Genomic DNA, 16630 nt, shown 5'->3' on the forward strand with positions numbered 1-16630 from the left:
TAAAAAAAAAAGTGGAATTCAGAAACAGATAGGAAAGTGATTGCCAAGGCTTAGAGAGTAGGGGAAATAGGGACGGGTTTATAAAAGGTTGTACATTTTAACATATGAAAATTATAAGGTCTGAGGATCTAATGTAGAACATGATGACTATAACTGATAAAATTGTGTTGTATAATTGATGCTGTCTAGTGTTGGAGAAGACTCTTGAGAGTCCCTTGGACTGCAAGGAGATCCATCCAGTCCATTCTAAGGGAGATCAATCCTGGATGTTCATTGGAAGGACTGATGCTAAAGCTGAAACTGCAATACTTTGGCCACCTCATGCGACGAGTTGACTCACTGGAAAAGACTCTGATGCTGGGAAAGGTTGGGGGCAGGAGGAGAAGGGGACGACAGAGAATGAAATGGCTGGATGGCATCACCAACTCTGTGCACATGAGTTTGAGTGAACTCTGGGAGTTGGTGATGGACAGGGAGGCCTGGCGTGCTGTGATTCGTGGGGTCGCGGAGAGTCGGACACGACTGAGCGACTGGACTGAACTGAACTGAACTGAACTGAAGAGAGTGGAACTTATCTGTGTTCTCTTCAAACAACAAAAGGTAAACATGTCAGATGACAGCTATGTTACTTAATAGAAAGGGAAAATCTTTTCTAATACATATGTAAATAAGAGTCAGCACTATGGCTGAGGAATAGGTGGAAATGGCAAGTATACTGGAGTGGGTTGCCATTTCCTCCTCCAGAAGAGCTTCCTGACCTAGGGTTTGAACCATCTCCTGTGTCTCCTGCATTGCAGGCAGATTCTTTACCTGCTGTGCCATCAGGGAAGTCCTAACAAAACTACCATATGACCTAGAAATTCTGCTCTTGAGAAAACTATAATTCAAAAACACACGTGTACCCCAAAATTCATTGCAACAGTGTTTACAATAGCCAGGATATGGAAGCAATAGAGATGTGCATTGAGAGAGGAATGGATAAAGAAGTTGTGGTACACCTATACAAGGGAATTTTAATTAACCTTAAAAAGAAGTGAATTTGGGTTACTTGAGCTGAGGTGGATGAACATACAGCCTGTTATGTAGAGTGAAGTAAGTGAGAAAGAGAAAAACCAAATATTGGATATTGCTGTATATATCAGAGAAGGCAATGGCAAACCACTCCAGTACTCTTGCCTAGAAAATCCCATGGATGGAGGAGCCTGGTAGGCTGCAGTCCGTGGGGTCGCTAAGGGTCGGACACGACTGAGTGACTTCACTTTCACTTTTCACTTTCACACATTGGAGAAGGAAATGGCAACCCACTCCAGTGTTCTTGCCTGGAGAATCCCAGGGACGGGGGAGCCTGGTGGGCTTCCGTCTATGGGGTCACACAGAGTCGGACACGACTGAAGTGACTTAGCAGCAGTAGCAGCAGCAGCTGTATATATGGAATCTAAAAAAATGGCACTGGTTAATCTGTTTTCAGGGCAGGAAGAGAGACACAGACAGAGAACAGATTTGTGGATGCAACGGGGGGAGAGGGCAAGTTGAATTGAGAGAGCAGCATTGACACATAGTCCGTCACCATATGTAAAGTATTAATAGATTGCTAGTGGGAAGTCGCTGTGTGACACAGGAAGTTTACCCAGTGCTCTGAGACAGCCTAGAGATGTGGGACGGGGTGCACGATGGGGGGGCTCAAGAGGGAGGGGATACATGTATACTTACAGCTGATTCACGTTGTTGTCCAGCAGAAATCAACACATTGTAAAGAAATTATACTCCAATTAAAAGTAAATTTAAAAATAATATATATATATCAAATTATCATGTTATTTACTTTAAATATCTTATAGCTTTTTTTGCCAATTCTGTCTCAAAAAATACTCTGCTTGTTAGTCACTATTCATGACATTTGATTTATATATGTTGGTGTCTACATAGGAAAAAGACAACTTTGCAGTATCTACTGAGAAAGGCAAAATGGAGACTTTCTTGATGCTTAAATATCACTTAAGCAAAAAGATTAATAATTAAGTAGTTATCAGGGGATGAATAGCCCCTCATCCTCTGGCCTCACTTTTAACTGGACCCTTCTTCTCTCTTTCTAGTTCTTTGGTAGGTTCCTTATCTTCGAGGGCAAACTTAACAAGTCAGCTTCCTTACAAATGCTATCACTTGGTGCTTAGTCCCCAGTGGTGACAAAGTCCCTTATCACTTGAAACAGCTTGTGTGGAATAAAAGCCTCCCCCTGTATCATTTGTGTTTTTAAGGAGATCCAAAATGCTGAGGGTAGCTCTGAGGGAGAGGTTTTGTTTTCCAAGCTTGATTCCTCTTGTCAGGACTAGATCGGTGGTGTATGAAATTTTTCAGGCTGCTTGAGCAGCAGTGGCTGTCTTATGCTTGCATACATATGCCCATCACACACACACACACACACCCCACATGATAAATGACTGGCATGCAAAGGAAAGTCAGGCTTCCAGTTTCCAGTGCCTGAAGATAAAAATTTAGACTGATCTTATTGCCCTAATTCTCTTCTTTGCAGAGTAAAATGAGAATAAAAAACGTGACAATCCCACACAAAACCTTCAAATCAGAAGAGAATATTAACATTCCTTCTTCATTTTCTTAAAATAAAGCTATTCGACAAATAAAAATACATAGACATCAATATATGCATACAGTTATATATAAAGGGTAGCTGAAGGATCTTCTAAGAAGGATGTCATTAACGTTGGTGTGGAAGGTCTATGACTGTGTTTATGATGACCAGTCACTGAAAGGTTTGACATTTTTCATGTGGCTGAAATATATTTTGTCTTCTGGACACTTCAGATCCTAAAGTCTTTGTGGGGCTACACGCAAAAACTGAGATACTTGCTCTTATGTTGCTATCACCACCTCTAATTTTTGAACCTCTGGGGGTGTCTTATAAACAGAAGTCTCATCTCAAATGGCTGCTGTTAAAATGTCCATATGTTGCATTTGAAAAGATATTTTTATTATTTGTTACCATACCATAATAGCTGGAATTTTTGACTAATTTTCCATTGTGTAGACATTTTACATTTTAAAATATGAGTGTTTGTATTAAAGTTATAGGGACTTTGCATAAGAGTTTTAAAAATTAATGCTTTGATCAAATTTTGGAACTAGAAAATAGGATTGGGGTGACCTAATTTCCCTCAGTCCTTTTGCTTGGTTACAGAGTGAGAACCACATCAGATGGTGACCATTCTGCTCCTTATAAAATTCCTGGGAAGTCAGTCCACAGTCTCCTTTAATCATCCACCCCAGGACTCAACAGCCTAGATTGTTGAAATTTCCTATTATATGTACCTTGAAGCTTGAAGTCATTCTGTGTTTTGTTTTCCGTTTTCCATGGAATTTGAAATTTCTCTAGTCTAAAAATTCCTAATGCACTTTGATGTGATTATTAAATGATCTTGAACATAATTTTCTAAGGGTAAGCCATCTTAAGCATTTAGCATTTCTCATGTCTGCCTTTGAACTTTATCTTTTGTATAATTCTTTTTTTTTTTTACTGTACATGGCATTTTTTTTTTAATTTATTTTTTAAAAAACAATTTTAGGAATCTTTACTTAAAAACAACCTTATCTTAAAATGGAGTAACTTTGGTTTTACAAGCAGCAAGCAAAGTAGAGAATTAAAAGTGCATTACAGGAGCGTTAAGTTCTACATTAGGTCACAGCGTCTAATCTGAAATCACACCCATAATATCATTTTTCAGGATATCTGGGAAATAGTTATTTCCCAGGATGTCTGAACCATAGCTACTCTATTTTGACTTTTAATTGTAAAAAAAAAAATTTTTTTAATAGCCAAAGCAGATTTCATCACTAATGATGTCAGTGTTTTTCTAGGTATGAGAAGATGCAAGAATTGGAACTCATAAAACCTTTTTCTGAAAAGATCTAACTATCTGAAGGCCTGTTCTGCCAGTTTTGTTTTTTTTTTTTTTCAGAGCACAGAGTGCCTCATTCCTGATTTTCACCCTGAACTTCTTTCAGGGGATGTTGAAGGTCAGCAGCTTGCAATGGTTATGATGTAATCTTTGTAGAGGCAGCTGGCAAGTACCAACTTCCAGTCAGCAGGGTCCCTTCATAGCCACATATCTGACCATGTGACACCATTTCATGGCCATTGTGTCCCGCGGTGCTGGAAAGGCACATTCCCAGGTTTAGGGAAGTGATGTGCCACTCAGTGTGCTAAAATTGGACCAGGCCTTGCAAGTAGCAAAAGTCTCTGGACCACTGTCTTACTAGCCTCCTGGTCCAGGAAAATATTTCCTCTTGTTGCTTTTTCCCATACCCAGAGTCACATTATTACAATTATTGATCCCATATGGAACTGTCAGTTCAGCATTATAGCACAGGCTCAGTGAAACAAGTGACATAGAAAATAATATAGCCATAGCTAGCAGTTATTAGTCAAATAAGAATTATAAGTCAAGAACTTTCATTAGATAAAACCTGGTATACCCTAAGTCACCTGACTTCATTTGTTAAATGATTATAGTCTGGTGTTAATCTCCTGGTTGTACATTATGGAGCATCCGACCTTTATCTGAAGATTGGTTACTGCGATAAGCCTTAGAAACTAACCTAGAGAGTCCTTTTTAATAACTTAATTAAATCTTTTAGCAGTATCACGTAACAAGGAATTGTCTCAGCAGTGTGTCTTAGTAAACACTAGACATTAACAAAACTAGAAACTTAATTTAACAATTTATAAAATTTAATATTCCATGATTTTTCATTATGGAGGCCTTGTAGCCAGGGAGGCTTTAACCTATCAAATAAAAAATGAGGTTTGTCAGGGAGCTGGGAAAAGCCAAGCAGCCATCTTGGATTTCCCATAGCCCTGACTCTGATTTCCAGCTATTGTTTTTAATTTTCCAATTTAGAAGCAGACTGTTGCCATGGTTTAAGGACATTAGGATGGCATAGTCTAACAGAGTTTTTGTATAAGCCGAATGAGCTTTTACATGTCTACAAACCCGACAATTGGATTAATTTCTAAAACTAGCATAAGATCAGGCCTATAGTAGAAAAGCATTTGATTTATATGCAGAGGGCTAAGAAGTCAAGAAAACATTACAAATGATCATACGAATCAGGTCCAGCATCTTGGGCAAGCTGTCTACCTCTGATGTCGTCGTCTTCTCATCCTGGTGTAGTGTAGTTTCTTCTGAATATTTCAGCATATGAATAACTAATCATGACTGAAATTGTTTCAAAGCTTCATAATTTACAAAGCAATTTTTATATCCATTCTGGTCTTTGTCTCATTGTGATAAACAAGGAGACAAGGCTTCATGCACTTAAGGAAGAAAGAAATCTAGGAAGGAAGGAAGGAAGTTAAGGTGATGTGTAATGAAGGGTTGAATAGAGCAGGAAATGGATGTAAGAAAATGAAATAATAGGATACTTACGTATTTCAGTGGCCAAACTATGTAAGATAGGTGGGTCTGCCAGGAACAGTTGCCCTTTTCTGATTCACTAATTTTTGTAGCAAAATCAAAGCCTCATATTTTTTGCAGACTCTTGCCTGATTGAATCCCATCCTGACAAATTTGGCACACAGATGCTCCACACATAGGTGTACACAGACCTTGACAAGTGAAATGAACCGATTTGCATTGTGTCTACCAATCGCACTTTGATCTGTTCCTCTTTCCCTCCAATTTTCTGTACTCTTCATGCATGTTCTACCAGGTAGGATGTGGGAAATGGGTAGCTCAAACACATCCGTTACAAATTAAAGTTACACTGCTGGTTCAGCAGTAAAGAACCCACCTGCCAATGCAGGAGACCTGGGTTTGATTTCCTGAGTGGTGACGATCCCCTGGACAAGGAAATGGCAATGTACTCCAGTATTCATGCCAGGAAAATCCCATGGACAGAGGAACCTGGTTGGTTAAGGTCCATAAGGTTGCAAAAGAATCAGACAAAATTAGTGTTAAATAACAAAATCAGCTTCACAGCTGAATTCTACCAAAAATTTAGAGAAGAGCTAACACCTATTCTACTCAAACCCTTCCAGAAAATTGCAGAGGAAGGTAAACTTCCAAACTCATTCTATGAGGCCACCGTCACCCTAATACCAAAACCTGACAAAGAAGCCACAAAAAAAGAGAACTACAGGCCAATATCACTGATGAACATAGATTCAAAAATCCTTAACAAAATTCTAACAATCAGAATCCAACAACACATTAAAAAGATCATACATCATGACCAAGTCGGCTTTATCCCAGTGATGCAAGGATTCTTCAATATCTGCAAATCAATCAATTTAATACATTACATTAACAAAATGCAAAATAAAAACCATATGATTATCTCAATAGATGCAGAGAAAGCCTTTGACAAAATTCAACATCCCTTTATGATAAAAACCAATTATATATTAATAAAGTTGGAAAAATAAAAGTATTTCTGTAAATTTTGAAAAAAAAAAAAACCCTCCAGAAGGCGGGAATAGAAGGAACATTCCTCAAAATAATAAAATCTATCTATGACAAACCCACAGCAAGCATTATCCTCAATGGTGAAAAATTGAAAGCGTTTCCCCTAAAGTCAGGAACAAGACAAGGGTGCCCACTCTCACCACTACTATTCAACATGGTTTTGGAAGTTTTGGCCACAGCAATCAGAGCAGAAAAAGACATAAAAGGAATCCAAATTGGAAAAGAAGAAGTAAAACTCTCACTGTTTGCAGATGATATGATCTTCTACACTGCTGCTGCTGCTGCTAAGTCACCTCAGTCGTGTCCGACTCTGTGTGACCCCATAGACGGAAGCCCACCAGGCTCCCCCGTCCCTGGGATTCTCCAGGCAAGAACACTGGAGTGGGTTGCCATTTCCTTCTCCAATGTGTGAAAGTGAAAAGTGAAAGTGAAGTCGCTCAGTCGTGTCCGACCCCTAGCGACCCCATGGACTGCAGCCTACCAGGCTCCTCCATCCATGGGATTTTCTAGGCAAGAGTACTGGAGTGGCTTGCCATTGCCTTCTCCAGATCTTCTACACAGAAAATCCTAAAGACACTATGAGAAAATTACTAGAATTAATCGATGAATATAGTGAAGTTGAAGGATATAAAATCAAAACACAGAAATCCCTTGCCATCCTATACACTAATAATGAGAAAATAGAGAAATTAAGGAAACAATTCCATTCACCGTTGCAATGAAAAGAATAAAATACTTAGGAATATATCTACCTAAAGAAACAAAAGACCTATATATAGAAAACTATAAAACACTGGTGAAAGAAATCAGAGAGGACACTAATAGATGCAGAAATATACCGTGTTCATGGACTGGAAGAATAAATATTGTGAAAATGAATATATTACCCAAAGTAATTTATAGGTTCAGTGCAATCCCTATCAAGCTACCAATGGTATTTTTCACAGAGCTAGAACAAATAATTTCACAGTTTGTATGGAAATACCAAAAGCCTCGAATAGACAAAGCAATCTTGAGAAAGAAGAATGGAACTGGGGGAATCAACCTGCCGGACTTCAGGCTCTACCACAAAGCCACAGTCATCAAGACAATATGGTACTGGCATAAAGACAGAAATATAGATCAATGGAACAAAATAGAAAGCCCAGAGATAAATCCATGCACCTACGGACACCTTATCTTTGACAAAGGAGGCAAGAATATTCAATGGAGAAAAGACAATCATTTAACAAGTGGTGCTGGGAAAACTGGTCACCCACTTGTAAAAGAATGAAACTAGAACACTCCCTAATACCATACACAAAAATAAACTCAAAATGGATTAAAGATCTAAATGTAAGACCAGAAACTATAAAACTCTTAGAGAAGAACATAGGCAAACACTCTCCGACACAAATCACAGCAGGATCCTCCATGACCCACCTCCCAGAATATTGGAAATAAAAGCAAGAATAAACAAATGGGACTTAATTAAAATTAAAGTTTCTGCACAGCAAAGGAAACTATAAGCAAGGTGAAAAGACAGCCTTCAGAATGGGAGAAAATAATAGCAAATGTAGCAACGGACAAAGGATTAATCTCCAAAATATACAAGCAGCTCCTGAAGCTCAATTCCAGAAAAATAAATGACCCAATCAAAAAGTGGGCCAAAGAACTAAACATACATTTCTGCAGAGAAGACATACAGATGGCTAACAAACACATGAAAAGATACTCAACATCACTCGTAATTCAGTTCAGTTCAGTCGCTCAGTCGTGTCCGACACTCTGCGACCCCATGAATCACAGCACACCAGGCCTCCCTGTCCATCACCAACTCCAAGAGTTCACTCAAACTCATGTCCATCGAGTCGGTGATGCCATCCAGCCACCTCATTCTCTGTCGTCCCCGCCTCCTCCCACCCCCAATCCCTCCTAGCATCAGACCCTTTTCCAGTGAGTCAACTCATTGCGTGAGGTGGCCAAAATATTGGAGTTTCAGCTTTAGCATCAGTCCTCCCAATGAACACCCAGGACTGATCTCCTTTAGAATGGACTGGTTGGATCTCCTTGCAGTCCAAGAGACTCTCAAGAGTCTTCTCCAGCACCACAGTAAAAAAGCATCAATTCTTTGGCGCTCAGCTTTCTTCACAGTCCAACTCTCACATCCATACATGACCACAGGAAAAACCATAGCCTTGACTAGACGGACCTTTATTGGCAAAGTATTAGAGAAATGCAAATCAAAACCACAATGAGGTACCATTTCACGCCAGTCAGAATGGCTACTATCCAAAAGACTACAAGCAATAAATGCTGGAGAGGGTGAGGAGAAAAGGGAACCCTCTTACACTGTTGGTGGGAATGCAAACTAGTACAACCACTGTGGAGAACAGTGTGGAGATTCCTCAAAAAACTGGAAATAGAACTGCCATATGATCCAGTTATCGCACTCCTGGGCATACACACTGAGGAAACCAGAATTGAAAGAAACACATGTACTCCAGTGTTCATCGCAGCACTGTTTATAATAGCCAGGACATGAAAGCAACCTAGATGTCCATCTGCAGACAAATGGATAAGAATGCCATGGTAGATATACACAATGGAGTTTTACTCAGCCATTAAAAAGAATACATTTGAATCAGTTCTAATGAGGTGGATGAAACTGGAGCTTACTATACAGAGTGAAGTAAGTCAGAAAGAAAAACACCAGTACAGTATACTAGCGCATATATATGGAATTTAGAAAGATGGTGATGATAACCCTGCATACAAGACAGCAAGAGACAGCAAAAGAGATGTTCTATACATCTGTATAGAACAGTCTTTTGGACTCTGTGGGAGAGGGCGAGGGTGGGATGATCTTGGAGAATGGCATTGAAACTTGTATATTATCATATGTGAAAAAAATCACCAGTCGAAGGTTGATGCATGACACCGGATGCTCCGGGCTTGTGTACTGGGATGAACCAGGGGGATGGGATGGGGAAGAAGGTGGGAGGTGGGTTCAAGACGGGGAACACATGTACACCCAGGGAAGATTCATGTCAATGTATGGCAAAACCAATACAACAATGTAAAGCAATTAGCCTCCAATTAAAATAAATAAATTAATAAAAAAGAAAATAACAAAATCAGGAAAGTCTTTCCACCATCATGCCCTCTTTTTTTTTTGGTAATTAATTTATTTTTTATTGGAGGCAAATTATTTTACAATATTATATTGGTTGGTTTTGCCATACATTGACATGAATTCGCTCCGGGTTTACATAAGTTCCCCCTCCTGAACCCCCCTCCCACCTCCCTCCTCCCTTTATCCTCCCTCTGGGTCATCCCCACATGCCAGCCCCGAGATCCTAAAACATGCATCGACCCTGAACTAGTGATTCGTTTCACATATGACAACATACGTGTTTCAATGCCATTCTCCCAAATCATCCCACCCTCACTCTCTCCCACAGAGTCCCAAAGACTGTTCTATACATCTGTGTCTCTTTTGCTGTCTCTATACAGGGTTATCTTTTGCATCTTTCTAAATTCCATATATATGTGTTAGTATACTGTATTGGTGTTTTTCTTTCTGGCTTACTTCACTCTGTATAATTGTCTCCAGTTTCATCCACCTCATTAAAACTGATTCAAATGTATTCTTTTTAATGTCTGAATAATACTCCATTGTGTATATGTACCAAAGCTTTCTTATCCATTCGTCTGCAGATGGACATCTAGGTTGCTTCCATGTCCTGGCTATTATAAACAGTGCTGCAATGAACATTGGAGTACATGTGTCTCTTTCCATTCTGGTTTCCTCGGTGTGTATGCCCAGGAGTGTGATTGCTGGATCATATGGCAGTTCTATTTCCAGTTTTTTGAGGAATCTCCACCCTGTTCTCCATAGTGGCTGAACTAGTTTGCATTTCCACCAACAGTGTAAGAGGGTTCCTTTCTCTCCACATCCTCTCCAGCATTTATTGCATGTAGACTTTTGGATAGCAGCCATTCTGACTGGTTTGAAATGGTACCTCATTGTGGTTTTAATTTGCATCTCTCTGATTATGAGAGATGTTGAGCATTTTTTCATGTGTTTGTTAGCCATCTTTATGTCTTCTTTGGAGAAATGTCTGTTTAGTTCTTTGGCCCATGTTTTGATTGGGTCATTTATTTTTCTGGAATTGAGCTGCAGGAGCTGCATGTATATTTTGGAGATTAATCGTTTATCAGTTGCTTCATTTGCTATTATTTCTCCCATTCTGAAGGCTCTCTTTTCACCTTACTTATAGTTTCCTTTGCTGTGCAGAAGCTTTTGATTTTAATTAGGTCCCATTTGTTTATTTTTGCTTTTATTTCCAATATTCTGGGAGGTGGGTCTTGGAGGATCCTGCTGTGATTTATGTCAGAGAGTGTTTTGCCTACGTTCTCCTCAGGGGTCTTATAGTTTCTGTTAGCTCTCTAATCCATTTTGAGTTTATTTTTTTGTATGGTGTGAGGAAGTGTTCTAGTTTCATTCTTTTACAAGTGGCTGACCAGTTTTCCCAGCACCACTTCTTAAAGAGACTGTCTTTTCTCCATTTCATATTCCTGCTTCCTTTGTCAAAGATGAGGTGTCCATAGGTGCGTGGATTTATCTCTAGGCTTTCTATTTTGTTCCATTGATCTATATTTCTGTCTTTATGCCAGTACCATACTGTCTTGATGACTGTGGCTTTATAGTAGAGCCTGAAGTCCGGCAGGTTAATTCCCCCAGTTCCATTTTTCTTCCTCAAGATTGCTTTGGGTATTCGAGGTTTTTTGTATTTCCATACAAATTGTGAGATTATTTGTTCTAGTTCTGTGAAAAATATCGTTGGCAGCTTGATAGGGATTGCATTGAATGTATAAACTACTTTGGGTAGTATACACATTTTTACAATATTTATTCTTCCAATCCATGAACATGGTATATTTCTCCATCTATTAGTGTCCTCTTTGATTGCTCTCAGTAGTGTTTTATAGTTTTCTATGTACAAGTCTTTTGTTTCCTTAGGTAGATATATTCCTAAGTATTTAATTCTTTTCGTTGCAACAGTGAATAGAATAGTTTCCTTAATTTCTCTATTTTCTCATTATTAGTGTATACGAATGCAAGGGATTTCTGTGTGTTGATTTTATATCCTGCAACGTTACTGTAACCATTGATTAGCTCTAGTAGTTTTCTGGTAGAGTCTCTAGGGTTTTCTGTGTAGAGGATCATGTCATCAGCGAACAGTGAAAGTTTTACTTCTTCTTTTCCAATTTGTATTCCTTTTATGTCTTTTTCTGCTCTGATTGCTGTAGCCAAAACTTCCAGAACTATGTTGAATCGTAGTGGTGAGAGTGGGCACCCTTGTCTTGTTCCTGACTTTAGGGGAAATTCTTTCAGTTTTTCACCATTGAGGATAATGTTTGCTGTGGGTTTGTCATATATAGCTTTTAATATGTTGAGGTATGTCCCTTCTATTCCCACTTTCTGGAGGGTTTTTATAAATGGATGTTGAATTTTGTCAGTGGCTTTCTCTGCATCTATTGAGATAATCATATGATTTTTATTTTTCAGTTTGTTAATGTTTTGTATTACGTTGATTGATTTGCGGATATTGAAGAATCCTTGCATTCCTGGGATAAAGCCCACTTGGTCATGATGTATGATCTTCTTAATATATTGTTGGATTCTGATTGCTAGAATTTTGTTAAGGATTTTTGCATCTATGTTCATCAGTGATATTGGCCTGTAGTTTTCTTTTTTTGTGGGGTCTTTACCAGGTTTTGCGATTAGGGTGATGGTGGCCTCATAGAATGAGTTTGGAAGTTTCCCTTCCTCAGCAATTTTCTGGAAGAGTTTGAGTAGAATAGGTGTTAGCTCTTCTCTAAATTTTTGGTAGAATTCGTCTGTGAAGCCGTCTGGACCTGTTTGCTGGAAGATTCCTGATTACAGCCTCTAGTTCCGTGCTTGTGATGGGTCTGTTCAGATTTTCTATTTCTTCCTGGTTCAGTTTTGGCAAGGTGTACTTTTCTAGGAATTTGTCCATTTCTTCCAGGTTATTCATTTTATTACCATATAATTGCTGATAGTATTCTCTAATAATCCTTTGTATTTCTGTGTTGTCAGTTGTGATCTCTCCATTTTCATTTCTAATTTTATTGATTTGGTGCTTCTCCCTTTGTTTCTTGATAAGTCTGGCTAGTGGTTTGTCAATTTTATTTACCTTCTCAAAGAACCAGCTTTTGGCTTTGTTGATTTTTGCTATGGTCTCTTTTGTTTCTTTTGCATTTATCTCTGCCCTAATTTTTACAATTTCTTTCCTTCTACTGACCCTGGGGTTCTTCATTTCTTCCTTTTCTAGTTTCTTTAGATGTAGAGTTAGGTGATTTAGTTGACTTTTTTCTTGTTTCTTGATATGTGCCTGTATTGCTATGAACTTCCCCCTTAGCACTGTTTTTACAGTGTCCCAGAGGTTTTGGGTTGTTGTGTTTTCATTTCCATTAATTTCTATGCATATTTTGATTTCTCTTTTGATTTCTTCTATGATTTGTTCATTATTCAGCAGCGTGTTGTTCAACCTCCATATGTTGGCATTTTTAATAGTTTTTCTCCCGTAATTGAGATCTAGTCTTACTGCATTGTGGTCAGAAAAGATGCATGGTATGATTTCAACTTTTTTGAATTTACCAAGGCTAGATTTATGGCCCAGGATGTGATCTATCCTGGAAAAGGTTCCGTGTGCGCTTGAGAAAAAGGTGAAATTCATTGTTTTGGGGTAAAATGTCCTATAGATATCTATTAGGTCTAACTGCTCTATTGTATCATTTAAAGTTTGTGTTTCCTTGTTAATTTTCTGTTTACTTGATCTATCCATAGATGTAAGTGGGGTATTATTATACCACTATTATTGCATTATTGTTAATTTCCCTTTTCATACTTGTTAGTAATTGTCTTACATATTGCGGTGCTCCTATGTTGGGTGCATAAATATTTAGAATTGTTATATCTTCACCTTGGATTGATCCTTTGATCATTATGTAGTTTCCTTCTTTGTCTCTTTTCACAGCCTTTGTTTTAAAATCTATTTTATCTGATATGAGTATTGCTACTCCTGCTTTCTTTTGGTCTCTATTTGCATGGAATATCTTTTTCCAGCCCTTCACTTTCAGTCTGTATGTGTCCCTCGTTTTGTGGTGGGTCTCTTGTAGACAACATATATGGGGGTCTTGTTTTTGTATCCATTCAGCCAGCCTTTGTCTTTTGGTTGGAGCATTCAACCCATTTACGTTTAAGGTAATTATTGATAAGTACGATCCTGTAGCCATTTTCTTTATTGCTTTGGGTTCGAGTTTATACACCCTTTCTGTGTTTCCTGTCTAGAAAAATCCTTTAGCATTTGTTGGTGAGCTGGTTTGGTAATGCTGAATTCTCTCAGCTTTTGCTTGTCTGTAAAGCTTTTGATTTCTCCTTAATATTTGAATGAGATCCTTGCTGGGTACAGTAGTCTGGGCTGTAGGTTATTTTCTTTCATCACTTTAAGTATGTCTTGCCATTCCCTCCTGGCCTGTAGAGTTTCTGCTGAAAGATCAGCTGTTATCCTTATGGGAATCCCCTTGTGTGTTATTTGCTGTTTTTCCCTTGCTGCTTTTAATATTTGTTCTTTGTGTTTGATCTTTGTTAATTTGATTAATATGTATCTTGGAGTATTTCGCCTTGGGTTTATCCTGTTGGGGACTCTCTGGGTTTCTTGGACTTGGGTGATTATTTCTTTCCCTATTTTAGGGAAGTTTTCAACTATTATTTCCTCAAGTATTCTTTCATGGTCTTTCTTTTTGTCTTCTTCTTCTGGGATTCCTATGATTCGAATGTTGGAGCGTTTAACATTGTCTCAGAGGTCTCTAATATTGTTCTCATTTCTTTTAATTTGTTTGTCTTTTTTCCTCTCTGTTTCATTTATTTCTACAATTCTGTATTCTAGCTCGCTTATCCTGTCTTCTGCCTCTCTTATTCTACTGTTTGTTCCCTCCAGAGTGTTTCTGATCTCATCTATTGCATTATTCATTGTATATTGACTCTTTTTCATTTCCTCTAAGTCCTTATTAAATCTTTCTTCCATCTTCTCAATCCTTTTCTCCAGGTTATTTATCTGTAACTCCATTTTACTTTCAAGATTTTGAATCATTTTCACCACCAAAATTCGAAATTCTTTATCAGGTAGATTCCCTATATCTTCCTCTTTTGTTTGTGTTGGTGGGCATTTATCTTGTTCCTTTACTTGCTGGGTATTTCTCTGCCTCTTCCTCTTGCTTATATTGCTTTGCCTGGGGTGGCCTTTCCCTCTTCTGGCCGTTTGTGGAGTTCTCTTTATTATGTAGTTTCCTCGCTGTGTATGGGGTTGGACAGGTGACTTGTCAAGGTTCCCTGGTTATGGAAGCTTGTGTCGGTGTTCTGGTGGGTGGAGCTGGATTTGTTCTCTCTGGAGTGCAATGAAGTGTCCAGTAATGAGTTATGAGATGTCAGTGGGTTTGGAGTGACTTTGGGCAGCCTGTATATTGAAGCTCAGGGCTAGTTTCCTGTGTTACTGGAGAATTTGCATGGTATGTCTTGCTCTGGAACTTGTTGACCCTTGTGTGGTGCTTGGTTTTAGTGTAGGTATGGAGACGTTTGATGAGCTCCTATCGATTAATGTTCCCTGGAGTCAGGAGTTCTCTGGTGTTCTCAGGATCCGGGCTTAAGCCTCTTGCCTCTGGTTTTTGGTCTTATTCTTGGAGTAGCCTCTAGACGTCTCTATCTGTCATTTCCAAGGTGGTTCCCTCTGTTTTAGCTTCTGTTTGCTGGTCTCTTCAGTGTCTAATTTCCGCCCTGATACTAGGGGGTGGGTGGACACTTTTTAAGGCTCAGTTGTTCAGTCCTGTTCTGGGAAGAGAGGAACGCTGCAGACAAATATCTCTGGCATCTGTGGGGAGTGCTCTCAGCGTCTCGGCCACACTGGGTTTGCCCCCGCTCACAGCACGTATGCTGTCCCAGTCTACACTGCACAGGCTCTAGGTTGCTCTGCCGGGAACTGTCCGAGGCCGGCGCCAGGTTGTATGCACTTCCCAGGTCTGAGCGGCTCAAGTTCAGGTTCTCAGGTACTCCACAAAGACGCAGACTTGGTTGGGCCTGAGTTTTGTGCCTTCACTGGTCCAAGCAGCTCAGGGGACCAAGTGTTTGGCGAGCGCGGTCTCTGCGACTTATAGCCTCCCCAGTCCCCGCCACTCAGTTTTCTGGGTGTACAACCGGCGCACCTTCTCAGGTGGATATCGACCGGCCCGAGCCCAAGTCCTGATTAGCAACAAGCCTGTCTGAAGTTTGTATCAGATGCCTTTCTGGGGCCGCGGTTGCCCCCTCCAGCTCTGGCTGCCCTCCCTGCCTGTCTCGGTGGGGGATGGGGGATGGGCCGACCGCAGCCGGCTCGCTCTGCTCAGTCCTTTATTCTGTGAGCGGGGCTGGCCGAGTCTTAGGCTAGAGCTTTCCGCCTTTTCGTGGGGAAGCTATCCCACAGTCTGCTTTGCTCTCCCTAGTTCTCTCAAATTGTTCTCGCGGCATTCAAGCCCAGTCCTCTCTCTAAGCAGTTCAAACGTCTCCTCCCTGCCCAGCCCCCACTTGCTAATGGCGTATGCAGGCGTCTGCGCTGCTTCTCTGCTGGGTGTTACCGTTTGGCGGGTAATCTGTGGGTTTTAAAAAAATCTTAAAAAAAGAAAAAGAGGGTTATGTGGCCCTCTGAGCTTCCAAGGCTCGCCACAGATTCGCCAGTGAGAGTGTTTCCTGGTGTTTGGAAACTTCTCTCTTTTTAAGGCCTCCCTTCCCGGGACGGAGCTCCGTCCTTACTTCTTTTGTCTCTCTTTTTATCTTTTATGTTTTTTCCTACCTCCTTTCGAAGACAATGGGCTGCTTTTCTGGGTGCCTGACGTCCTCTGCCAGCATTCAGAAGTTGTTTTGTGGACTTTACTCCGCATTCAAATGTTCTTTTGATGAATTTGTTGGGGAGAGAGTGGTTTCGCCGTCCTATTCCTCCGCCATCTTGTTCCTGGATATCACATACTTGTACTTCTCTTCCAAAGCACGCTTCTCAGTTTACCTTTCTGACCTCAGTTTTCTCATCTGGTTATCCAACACTCGTTTGCGTACC

The sequence above is a fragment of the Moschus berezovskii genome, chromosome 23, assembly GCF_049115385.1.
Source record: "Moschus berezovskii isolate FMDL1 chromosome 23, NW_MosBer_1.0, whole genome shotgun sequence".
NCBI classification, from domain to species: Eukaryota; Metazoa; Chordata; class Mammalia; order Artiodactyla; family Moschidae; genus Moschus; species Moschus berezovskii.